At 39.1% G+C, this 12548-nt stretch overlaps 1 pseudogene; it reads left to right on the top strand.

The window, feature by feature from the left end:
- Nucleotides 1-5215: 5215 nt before the first annotated feature.
- LOC149995907 (keratin, type II cytoskeletal 8 pseudogene) lies at nucleotides 5216-6700 on the top strand (annotated as a pseudogene).
- Nucleotides 6701-12548: the final 5848 nt, after the last annotated feature.

Below are 12548 nucleotides of genomic sequence, written 5' to 3'. Positions count from 1 at the left end.
AGTACCTAATGGCACAGATTGTACAAGTAGAATCGGGCCTCCAGAGAGACTGCAGGCATGATATACTCAGGTTAGAGAGAGCACTGCAGCATTTTGCACAATGTACTAGAAGGAAGTCAAGCCTGTCATAGGATTCAGTGATAACAGACTTTATTTCCAAAGCTCTCACTTTGAGCATTTGCTTGAGAGAAACCAAGATTCAGTAATATGCATCCAGAAGCAAGAAACAGACCTCACAGAACACACTGGGACTGTCTTGGGAAATTATAAAGCATCCTGAATCCGAATCCTTCTCTTTCTGCTTGATGACTAAAATTTCTCTAATAAAACCACTGTTATCACAATTCTCCATCCTTCCTAAGGTAGTACAGTTAGGTGTCTAGAACAAGGTCTTTTGACCTCAGCATTACTGACAATTTGGGATGACTAATTCTTTATTGTGGGGCCTGCCTTATGCACTGTAGAATGTTTATCAGCCTTCTTGGCTTCTGCCCACCAGGTCCAGTAGTACCATCCTTCGACTTTGGATAAGTTACTTGCATTCACTCATGCTCAGTTTTCTCATCTATGAGATGGGGATAATAATAATACCTCATAGGGCTGCTGTGAGGATTAAAGATGTTATATGAAAGTCAATTAGCAGGATGCTTAACCAGTAGCAAGGCCAGAATACTCATACACCTTTGCTATTTTTTAGTTGGTTTCCATGTATCTTACATTACAGAATGAGGGTTCAATACTTTTCCATATTTTACCTTGGTCAATTTCTCCAATCACAGACCCCTTTCAAATATTGTTAAAATTAAGACACGAATCTTCTGGGATCCGTGTGATTTTTCTATTCAATATTTTTGGCCCAAGAGAAGAAAAATCAGGAAAGATGACCCCGGTAAGACAAAGTGCTGTCATAGGAGGCCTATTCCATTTCTGCATATGTTATTTAACTCAAGATTGAAAGAAAAAGGGATAAAAGTCTGGGTGAAGAACAAGGAGAGTGAAGGTTGTTCTAAAAGACTTCTTAGAGGACAAAGATAAGGGTCTGTAAAGAATTCTGTATCTGCTTTGACTAGCTTTTTGGCGATAATGAAGAATACCAGAATGTGTGGGCTTGGGTTGAAGAAAACACCCAACAATTTTGTTCTCTTTAAAATTGACTCCTGAAACTTTTGCTGAACTTGGCCAACCTGCTAAATTTGCTTCTAGAACCAAATTTCAGCTAAATTGTAAGCTCATGTGGGTTTGTGTTTTTGAGTTTTTTAATTTATCATCAGCTTATATTCCTTTTTTTTTCTTCCACCACTTCCCACTCCCATACATAAGTGCCTAGAGTCTCCAAGGCTATCAGTAATTTCTTCCCTCTGTGGTTCAGCAACATACAAAGGGAAAACACCTAATTAGAGTAGATAATTTAATAGAGTGTATTACCCAGAAAGTTAATTCAGAATAGCTGGGAAATGAAAGGTGACAATAATTTGGAGTGTAATTGGAGCCCTGCTCAGGGGGAAAAAGAGTTAGAAGAGAATCTATGATCATGATAGATAGTAGTTTATTCATTTAGGAGTCATCCAGGAACATGCTATGAAGATCAGTATTAGGTCACATCTAGGGTCTTAACTAGATATATTAGTAGCATCATAAATTGTGAGGGGTATTAATTGGGTAGATAATGTAAAAACAAAAGAAGATAAAGAAATGCAACAAAGGACTTGTAAAAAATAGCAATAACAAGAAATAAAGAAGGTCAAAATGGGAAGATGAAGTCTAATATATTTGGAATCAAGTTCATTTAAAAAACCTCTATATTTAATTGCATTCCATTAATAATGCAGCACATCTGGGAAGAAGCATTTGGAAGAGAATAATACTTAAAGAGATTTAAATGTGATTGTGACTAGGCTTAAAAAGTAGATATGGTTTTGCAGTGTGAATATAGATATATTGCCAATGTGATCTTGGCTGCAGACCCTGCACATTATTGTCATATAGATGAGGTATAAACTTTTTTCTTTTTCTCTTTTTTTTACTGTTTTACAGTGACAGTTTCCTTGATGAAAACTTTGGTCAAAAATTGAAATGAACTAGAATAGCATCCAAGCAAATTACATGATAGATACATTCAGGAACAAACATAATAACTATAAAATAAAACATGATTACTCATGAATAAGGTGACCATTTAAAACTTACCAATTCAGTTTAAGGTATTGCGCTAGGCATGGCAGTTATAAAGATCAACCATAGTAAAGTAAGATAAATAAGTTATAGTTTTCCCCAAAAGAAGATCATGATCTAATGAGTAAAAGAGATATTTACACAAACCAGTATATGTATGTGGTGGGCTGTGGGGTTAATGTTCTCTGACAGTACGGAGTGGAAAGGCATTCGGTAATCTCAAGGAAATATTAGGAATAGCAAAAGACAGGCAATAGAACAGGATATTGACAGGTAAGTTGCATTTGAAAAGGTGGATGAGGATTGCAGGCAGACCAAACAAAAGGAACAGGTAGGCAAAATCAGAGGGCAGGCCACCCAAAAGGGGGCAGGATGACAATAGACATATAACTTCATAAGGGAAAAGTGACAAGAAGAATGGGTTCTCATGAGAAATGCATAAACAGTTCTTTAAAAAGCATGTCACTGTTCTCACAGACAAAAAGTGATTTCAACTTGGAGATAAATGTGTTTAGAATGACCTCAGTGTTCTATATATTTTACAATTTCAAACTGTATAACTCAGGTGATAGCAGATGATAAAGACACAGTGGATGTAGCAAAGAAAGGGCCAGTAAGATGTGTGTGAATCCCGGCTCTGTAACTTTCTGCCTTTGAACACAGGGAAGTTAATTAGACTTGCTGAGCTGAAGTTTTGTTTCTTGTAAAAATACCAAAAATGATTCCTATTTCTTAGGTCGCATTGTATCTAAGTATCAGCGCATGTTTGTAAATCTTTTATCGCAGTGTTATTTATATTGTAAATAGTTGCATTATTATTATCATTGTACTGATTATTTTCTCACTACATGGTACTGGGTTTCAATAAATGTTAGCTATGAAAAGTTTAGAATATTATTTATATTTTATATTAAATGTGAATTTTAAAATTCTTTTGTATTTACTCTTTTGTTATAAATTAAAAAACTTAAGGAAAGAAACATTTCCCCTTTGAAGCTACTATGGCTGCAGCCATATCAGAAACATGCTTGCAGCAGCTCCTTAGAAATCTGGAAATATTTGCCTCCTCCTTCCTGATCCCACTTGGGGCCATCAGGTGACTTAGACCTTAGGAAAGACACACATATTATAGTTACCATCACATAGATTACTGTGAAGTAGTTCCATTTTCCAAATACTAGGCTTTAATTCCATTATAGAGGAAATCATTACTTATTGACATTCATTGAGAGCATTGAATTAGATACCAAGGCTGATTTAAAATACTCGAAATTACCAGAATTGTCTTGAAAATTAATATTTTTAATCCAATAGAAAATTGTATAGAACAAAGAAACCTATTTATCTCCCACATTTAATTTCTCTTTACTGCTAACCATGTTGGCAGTTTTTCAAAATGTTGTACCTGGAATTACCACATGATCCAGCAGTTCCACTCCTAGGTATCTATTCAAGAGAAGTAAAAATACTTGTCCACACAGGACTTGTACATAAATATCCATAGTAGTCTTATTCATGAAAGCCAAAAAAGTGGAAACAATCAAATTGTCCATCAACTGATGAATAAATAAATACACCAGTAGTACATCTATAAGTTAATTACACTTCAGTACAACTGCTTAGAAATGATTTTGATTTAATTTTATGAGCAATAGGAAGCCACTTCAGATTTGCAAATGAATAAAAATTATTGAAAAAAATTTCCAGTATATTAAGAATTATTCAGATTAAAACTATATTAAAAATTCACATTATCACTTGGAAGCTATATCACTTTTTCCTGGGCTACAGTTTTTGAGTATTAACTATGGCCCAGTGTCTACACCAGTTACATTAGCCCTAATTATGCCAACAACACAGTAAGAGAGGTGTTATTAGCCCCCTTTCGCAGATAAGAAAAATAGAGGGGATAAAGAGCTAGTAAGTGGCTAAGGTTGAAAAACCTGGTCTGATTTTAAAGCCCACATTCTTTCCAAGCCTTTCAACCACCTTATCGTGGGTATTACATTCTAGACCCTCCCCATGAAGTAGGAACCTTATATTTATTCTACACTCTTAAACCTATGTAACATTAACAACATATGTATACAGTACCGCAAAATCCCACGATATAGCAAAAAATCCACAATAAATAATTAAATATAATATTTTTAAAAATCCCGCGATACAGTGAAGCCGCAATAAATGAACCGCGATATAGAGAGGGACTACTGTATAACCTCGTTCCCTTCTTGCCTCCTTCTCTATTTGCCTAATTGGATTACCAGGCTAAGGCTTGATCCCTGTGCAGTCACACCCTAAATTAAGTTAGAAGCTTCCACAGGCCCCTTAACATTGTCTCTGGTTATCACAGAGTGTTTTATTTCTGTGTCTTTGTCTTCTGGAGCTTCTAAGATGTAAGGACTGTGTCTTTTGCTGCTGTAGTTTCAGCACCTAGTACTACATTTAGTGCACAGTAGGTACTTGGCAAACATTGTTAAGTGAATTAGAGAATAAATAAATGAAAAAATAAATATGGTTTATTAATTTATTGTGGCCAGGAATAGATGTAGTCAAGAACAACCCTAGTTATTACTTATCAAATATACACTGAACACTTAACAATGTCTAAATCTTTAGCCAAGTCCTAAAGATACAAAGATGAATATGACCCAGTTCCTCTTCTTAGAACTCACAATCAAGTCCTTTAAAACAGGCATGTATTTGAATACTAACATAGTAGAGTATTTTAAGTTCCATGCTTTTCACAGTGACAACCAGGGGCTGGGTGGTGGCAGTAAAGAGAAAGAATAATGACATGTATAGGATGTTTTATTTTCCTGAAGGAAACCTATAGAACATTTAATTTTGATATGTGCCTGGACTGTCTCACACATTTTACTTTGGACCTCATCAAAAGTTTGTATATGCTTCGGGTCCTACAAAAGAATTAAGGATTTCCTGGTGGCACCAATGTTTCTTACGATACTATCAAAAACGTTCCTCCTCCAAGCAGTTTTTTGTCTCCTTCTTGAACCTCTGTCTGGTTTGGCCTCCTTGCCTCCACTCCAGCCTCCACCATGTCCACAAGGATGACCCAGAAGATGACCCACAAGGTGTCCACCTCTGGCCCCTGTGCCTTCAGCAGCCACTCATACTCAAGTGGGCCCAGCATCAGCTCCTCGGCCTTTTCCCAGGTGGGCAGCGCCTACCGGGTTGGCCTGGGCGCCAACATGAATCTGGCTGGAGGTTCGGCGGAGCGGGGAGTATAGGGCCCATCAAAGCTGTCCAAGTGAACCAGAGCCTGCTGGTTCAGGCTGACCCCCTGAAGCTGGAGGTGGACCCCAACATCCAGGCCGTGTGCAACCAGGAGAAGGAGCAGATCAAGACCCTCAACGACAAGTTTGCTTCTTTTATCGATAACGTATGGAGCCTGGAGCAGCAGAATAAGATTCTGGAGACCAAGTGGACTCTCCTGCAGCAGCAGAAGATGACTCACAGTAACATGGACAATTTGTTCGAGAACTACATCAACAACCTTCGGCGGCAGCTGGAAACACTGTCCCAGGAGAAACTGAGACTGGAGGCGGAGTTTGGCAACATGCAGGGCATGGTGGAGGACTTGAAGAATAAGTACGAGGACGAGATCAACAAGCGCACAGAGATGGAGGATGAATTTGTCCTCATCTAGAAGGATGTGGATGAAGCTTACATGAACAAGGCAGAGCTGGAGTCCCGCCTGGAAGGACTGACCGATGAAATCAACTTCTACAGGCAGCTGTATGAAGAGGAGATTCGTGAGCTGCAGTCCCAGATTTCCGACACGTCCGTGGTGCTGTCCATGGACAACAGCCGCTCCCTGGACCTGGATAGCATCATTGCCAAGGTCAAGGCCCAGTATGAGAAGATGGCCAACCACAGCCGGGCTGAGGCTGAGACCATGTACCAGATCAAGTATGAAGAGCTGCAAACGTTGGCTGGGAGGCACGGGTATGTCCTGCATCACACCAAGATGGAAATATCTGAGATGAACCAGAGCATCAGCCGCATCCAGGCTGAGACTGATGGCCTCAAAGGCCAGAGGGCTGCCCTGGAGGCCTCCATTGCTGATGCCGAGCAGCGTGGTGAGCTGGCAATCAAGAATGCTCAGGCCAAGGTGGCTGAGCTGGAAGCTGCTCTGAGAGCCGTCAAGCAGGATATGGCCTGGCAGCTGCGTGAATACCAGGAGCTCATGAACGTCAAGCTGGGCCTGGACATGGAGATCGCCACCTACCTCAAGCTGCTGGAGGGCGAGGAGAACCGACTGGAGTCTGGGATGCAGAACATGAGTGTTCATTCCAAGACCACCAGCGGCTACTCAGGTGGGCTGAGCCCAGTTTACAGCAACCTCAACTATGGCATGGGCTTCCAGGCCAGCTTGGGCTCTGGCAGGAGCTCTGGCTTCTTCAGCCGCACCAGCACCAGTTCCTCCAAGACGGTGGTTGTGAAGAAGATTGAGACCCGCGATGGGAAGCTGGTGTCTGAGTCATCTGATGTTCTGCCCAAGTGAACAACTACTTCAGTCCCTCCCGTCCTCCGAGCTGCGCAGGGGGATGGAGGGCACAGGAGGCCTGCCTGAAGCTCAGCCCCACCCAGTCCTCAGCTCGCCCTTGGGGTGGGGAGTTTACCACCTTTTCCCCATGCCCCTGACTAGGAGCCAGATCAAGTGTTTTCTTTTTTCCCCAAAATAAAGTCTTAACTGGCTCTGCCTAAAAAATTTTTTAAAAATCCTCAAATTTAAACTGTTTGGAAAAAAAAAACAAATGATTCCCTTGTTTCCATAAATATTTGAAGTATCATCAAAATAACCTGAGGCAGGCAAGCTTTAATACTCAAGTATAATCATTCATTTCTTTCATGTCACTCTGATTTTCCTCACTTGAAATAAATGTGTTCTGACATATTGATTATCCATTCTTGGCAATGGGGTGACTTTTACTCATATATTGATCCAACTGTTTGATTTAGGTGAGTATACACACACACACACACACACACACACACACACACACACACATATATATATATATATATATATATATGATGTTTCAGAAATGTGATGATTCAAAAATTATGTAACCCATTAAACTAAGCGCTACTGGACTGGGGCAGCTGCACATTCAATGGGAATATGAGTATATCTGACACTCAAGGTCTAGTCTGGAAAGGTGCCCCACCCTGGTCTGTCTGCTGTGGACTGTGGCAGCTGGAGGGCAAGTTCCAAGTGTCTCCAGTTGAGGTGCATCTCCTCAACCTTAGCTTTTGAATTCCTTAATTAACTTCATTGAGTTGTATAATTTACACATCATAAAATTCAATTGTTTTAAGTTTGCAATTCAATGACTTTTTAGTAAGTTCACTGAATTGTGTAACCATCACCATTATCAATTTTTGGACATTTTTTCACCCTGATAAGTTCTCTCTGTACACATTTATGGTTCATCCCCATTCTCATGCCCAGCCCTGGGCAGCCACTAATTTACATGGCCTCCACAGATTTGCTTTTTCTGTACATTTCACAAAAATGGAATCATACAATATGTGGCCTTTTGTGGCTGGCTTCTTTCAGTTAGCATGATGATTTTGATGTTCCTTTATATTATGGCATATATGATGAGTTTATTCAATTTTATCGCTAAATAGTATTCATTATATGTGTGTGTACATTTTGTTTCCCCCCTCATTTCATGGACATTTTGTCTCTATGGCAATTATAAATAATACTGCCATGAATATTTGTGTTCAAGGTCTTTTGTGAACATATATTTTGACTTTTTAAAAAAGATTTTATTTATTTTTTAGAGAGAGGGGAAGGGAGGGAGAAAGAAAGGGAGAGGAATATTGATCGATTGCCTCTCATACACACCCTGACTGGGGACTGAACCTGCAATTCATGCATGTGCCTTGACCTGGAATCAAACCGGAGACCTTTTACTTTGTGGGTTGATGAATAACCAACTGAGTCACACCGGTCAGGGCTATCTTGACTTTTTTTGAGTGGATACTTAGGAATGGAATTGCTGAGTCACATGATAACTCGAGGTTTGACATTTTGAGAAATTACCCAATTGTTTTCCAAGTGGCTGTACTATTTTATATTCCCATCAATAATTTAGGTGGGTTCCCATTTTTTCACATTCTTGTCAGAATTTATTGTTGTTTTATTGTTTTTCTTTTGATTATAGACTTTTCAATGGTGTAAATAGGTATGTCTTTGTAGGTTTGGTTTAGCTCTAACTGAAGTTAAGCCTCTTTTTATGCACTTATTAGCCATTCTTGCATCTTCTTTCAAAGATTTTGTCCATTTTAAAATTGAGTTAGTTGTACTGAGTTGTAAAACTTCTTCATAACATTCTTTATACAAGTCCTTTATCAGATACATGATTTGTAAATACTCTATCCCACACTATAGGTTGGTTTATAACTTTCTTAAGGGTGTCTTTTGAAGTACAAGTTTTTAATTTTGGTGGTTTAATTTATCAAATTTTTCTTTTATTACTCATGTTTTCAGTGTTATATCTAAGAAATCTTTGCCTAATCCAGAGTCTCAAAACATTTTTTGTGTTTTATACTCAAATCTGTATTACTTTTGTTCTACATTTAGGTCTCCAATTCATTTTCATTTACTTTTTCTATATGGTCCAAATGAAAATTTTTTATATATGGAGTTAGGGAATAAGTTTATACTTTTACGTTTAGATATTCCTTTCTCTGTGTCATTTGTTGAAAAGACTATTCTTTCCTTACTGAATTGCCTGAACACCTTTGTTAAAAACAATTGACTATAGATATAAGAGTTTATTTCTTGACTCTAAATGCCTCTTCATTGATTTATATATCTATCTTTACCCCAGCACCACACACTGTCTTGATACATAACGTTTTAAAAGTTGATGCAAATTTTTAACCAAACAAACTAGTTGGAAATGACTGAATCAACTCTGTCTTTTTTAAAAAGTCTTTCCATTAATACATATTATAAGAAACAACTAAATAAAACATAAGAGGATGAGAAAAATGAGAGTAGAAAAAAGTTAAGCAAACAGGACTGTTACACAAAATCTATACCATATATATCTTCAACATTACTGGTTGTGGCTACCATTGAGATTCAACTTGCCAACAAATAAGAAGAAAATAAGAACATCTTCAAAATATGTTTAATAAAAAATACTATTCAGGGACTTCTGGCCAAGATGGAGGCTTAGACAAACATGTTACATCTCCCTCCACAAATAAGAAGGAATACAAATACCTCAAAACTGGAGACAACCAGAAGTTCCAGAAAATCAAGCTGCATGGAAGTCCAATAAACAAAGATATAAAGAAGAAATACTCATCCACACAGGTAGGAGGGGTGGAGCTGGGACAGAGAGGACGCAGTGTGATGGCAGCAGCAGCGGCGGCGGCAGCAGCATGACAGCGGAAAGCATGGTCACACATTTTAAAAAGTTGGGAGGGACACCTGGGGAGCACTCCCAGCATCAGACCAGACCATGCAGCTCACAGTCCCAGCACCAAGGGAAATCAAGCCTCATTGCTTCTGACTGTGAAAACAAGTGGGGATTGGGGTGCAGGAAGAAACTGCTAGTCTCTCAGCAGAATCCACTTGTTTAAAGGGCCCCCATGGTCCTAGAACATCCGCAGACCCACAAACTCTGGGAATGATCACCGGGGCAACAGTTAGAGAGGCACCAGTCCCATGCATAAGTGGGAGAATTGCCTGGAAAAGGAGCCAGTGCTAAGCAAGCAGCATTGTTCCCTTCCATACCCCTCCCCCACATACAGCGCCACAATGTGGTGAAATGGGTCCCCCTATACTGACAAATACCTAAGGCACCACTCCTTAGAATGTAACAGGAGCAACAGCTCTACCAGAGACACAGAGGCAAACAAACACAGGAGCCTGTCAGGATGAGGAGACAGAGAAGTATAACCCAAAAGGGGGAATGGATTAAGGTTCCAGTGGGAGAACTAAACAATGAGGAGATAGCCAACCTAACAGATATAGAGTTCAAAACACTGATGATAAAGATGCTCACAAGCTTGACAGATATGCTTGAGTACAGCAAATGTATCAGGGAAGAAGTGAAGGCTATGCTAAATGAAACAAAGGAAAATCCACACAACACCCATGGTGAAGAGAAGGAAACCAGGGTTCAAATCAATGATTTGGAACATAAGGAAGAAAAAAACAGTCAACCAGTACAGAATGAGAAAAGAAGAATTGAAACATATAAGAAGAAGCTTAGGAACCTCTGGGACAACTTTAAACATGCCAACATCTGAACCATAGGGGTGCCAGAAGGAAAAGAGGAAGAGCAAGAAATTGAAAGCTTATGTGAGAAAATAATGAAGTAAAATTCTCCAAATTTGGTAAAGGAAATAGACATAGAAGTCCAGGAAGCACAGAGAGTCCCAAACAAGCTAGACCCAAAGAAGACCACACCGAGACATATCCTAATTAAAATGACAAAGGTGAAAGATAAAGAGAGAATCTTAAAAGCAGCAGGAGAAAAGCAGAGAGTTACCTACGAAGGGGTGCTTATACAAAATCTAACTAAGCAAACAAGAATAGGAACAGAATCATAGGTATGGAGATCATTTGGAGGATTATCAACTGGGAGGGGGAAAGGGGGGAAATGGGGAAATGGTGCATAATTGGTTGGTATAAAATATACAGGGGAAAGTTAAGAATAATATAGGAAAGGGTGAAACCAAAGAACTTATATGTATGACCCATGGACATGAAATAAGGAGGGTGGGATTGCTGGAGGGAAAGGGGGTACTGGGCAGACGGGAGCAAAGGAGAAAGAAATTGGGACTACTGTAACAACATAATCAATAAAATATACTTTAAAATATAATTCAGTGTCTTACAACTGTTCTTGTGTTCATAAACAGATTTTATCATATGAACAACACCCTTACAAGAGTTCTCACACTGATTAAAGCCCAGAATTCAGATTTTTTTCTTACTATGTTCTGCAAAGTAGACCAACTGCAATTAGTAATTACAAGTTTATGCAAAGGTCAAACAAAGGAATTTTGCTCCTGACAGCTTAATTCTGAGACATATTTTATTGTTTAAGCCGCTCTCTTAAAAATATCATTCTTATAAAACAAAAATTTTTGATGTGTAGGGTAGAAAAGTATTCAGAGTTTTACTTCCTAAGGAGACTTTAAAGTGAAGTGGCACTGTGTTGTAAGTTAAGGTCAAAACTCTGTTTTGGTAATAAACTTAAGCAAAGGGTTGTGTTGATGTGCTTTATGAAGGGAAGAAGCCTGATGAGGGTGGATTCCTGAAAATGATTAACCTTATCCTTCCTGCAGAAATGAAGTGAGATGAGAGAAAACCTACTACTCCAAGGCATGGCCAAATTATACGCAAGAATTAATCCTCTAAATCTGGCAGATACAGAAATTGCACACCTAGCCATATCTCTGTATGTTGGCCCCTAACAGCCAAGAGAAATAATTCAAACTCATCAGGGATTTCAGCTGTACAATAGCACTTCACAAATTCAAAAAGAGGAATCTTAGTTGCTGAGAGGTATGAATCTCCCAGTTACGAAGGTGATGCCACTAGTCCTGCTGGTGCTGCTTACCCTGTGTAGGAAAGTCAGATTTGTTGGGAGAAAAATAACACTAGAATCAGGGAGACTAGGTTTTTTTCTTGGTTGACTAATCAGTAAGCAAATGTGAAGTGGTATCAGTCTTCAATGTGTCTAGGGATAATGTTGTCAGACCATTGACTAGGCCAGCTTGAGTGTCATTTCCCTTTTCAGGAATGAGCTACAAAGATGTCTTTTCCTTTGCCTGAATAGGATGTACCATCACCATGTTGTGTAAAATCAGAGCAGGACTCATCCTGGGGTGACGACTAACACTAGCCAAGTTATGCAAGAGGATCCAAGCAGATTTCTAGTGAGAGAAAATTACGTAAAAATTTGGTTTCATAATTATAGCCTAGGCTTTGGTGGTTGAGTAAACCACACTTGAAAAATAATAATCTCCAAATATTATCACTTCACTTGTATGCAGGAAGCTGGACCCAGTCACTTCTAAGTGCATCAAGAACTTCCCTGGGGGTATGTAAGCCCAAGTCCACTTTGCTGTGCTTCTGCCTCGCTTTCTATTTCAATTGATGAGCCAGACTGTTTTTCCGATCTGGATTCTGTCCATATGAGAGTTTCTCTGCTAAGGAGGAATGAGGAACAATCTAGAAATAAATTTATTTGGGATAGGATGATAGCCAGCATTGCCAGAAGCCTGGATCTATATTACATCTCCTCGAGTAAGTTGTATCAGCAGGTTAATAATACATTTCTTCACCAGGTCGGCCTAAGACATAGAAA

The sequence above is a fragment of the Furipterus horrens genome, unplaced genomic scaffold (assembly GCF_987537825.1).
Source record: "Furipterus horrens unplaced genomic scaffold, mFurHor1.1.pri manual_scaffold_12, whole genome shotgun sequence".
Taxonomy (NCBI): Eukaryota; Metazoa; Chordata; class Mammalia; order Chiroptera; family Furipteridae; genus Furipterus; species Furipterus horrens.
The sequence above is the reverse complement of the archived record's forward strand: the minus strand, read 5'-3'. Positions and strand labels throughout refer to the sequence as shown.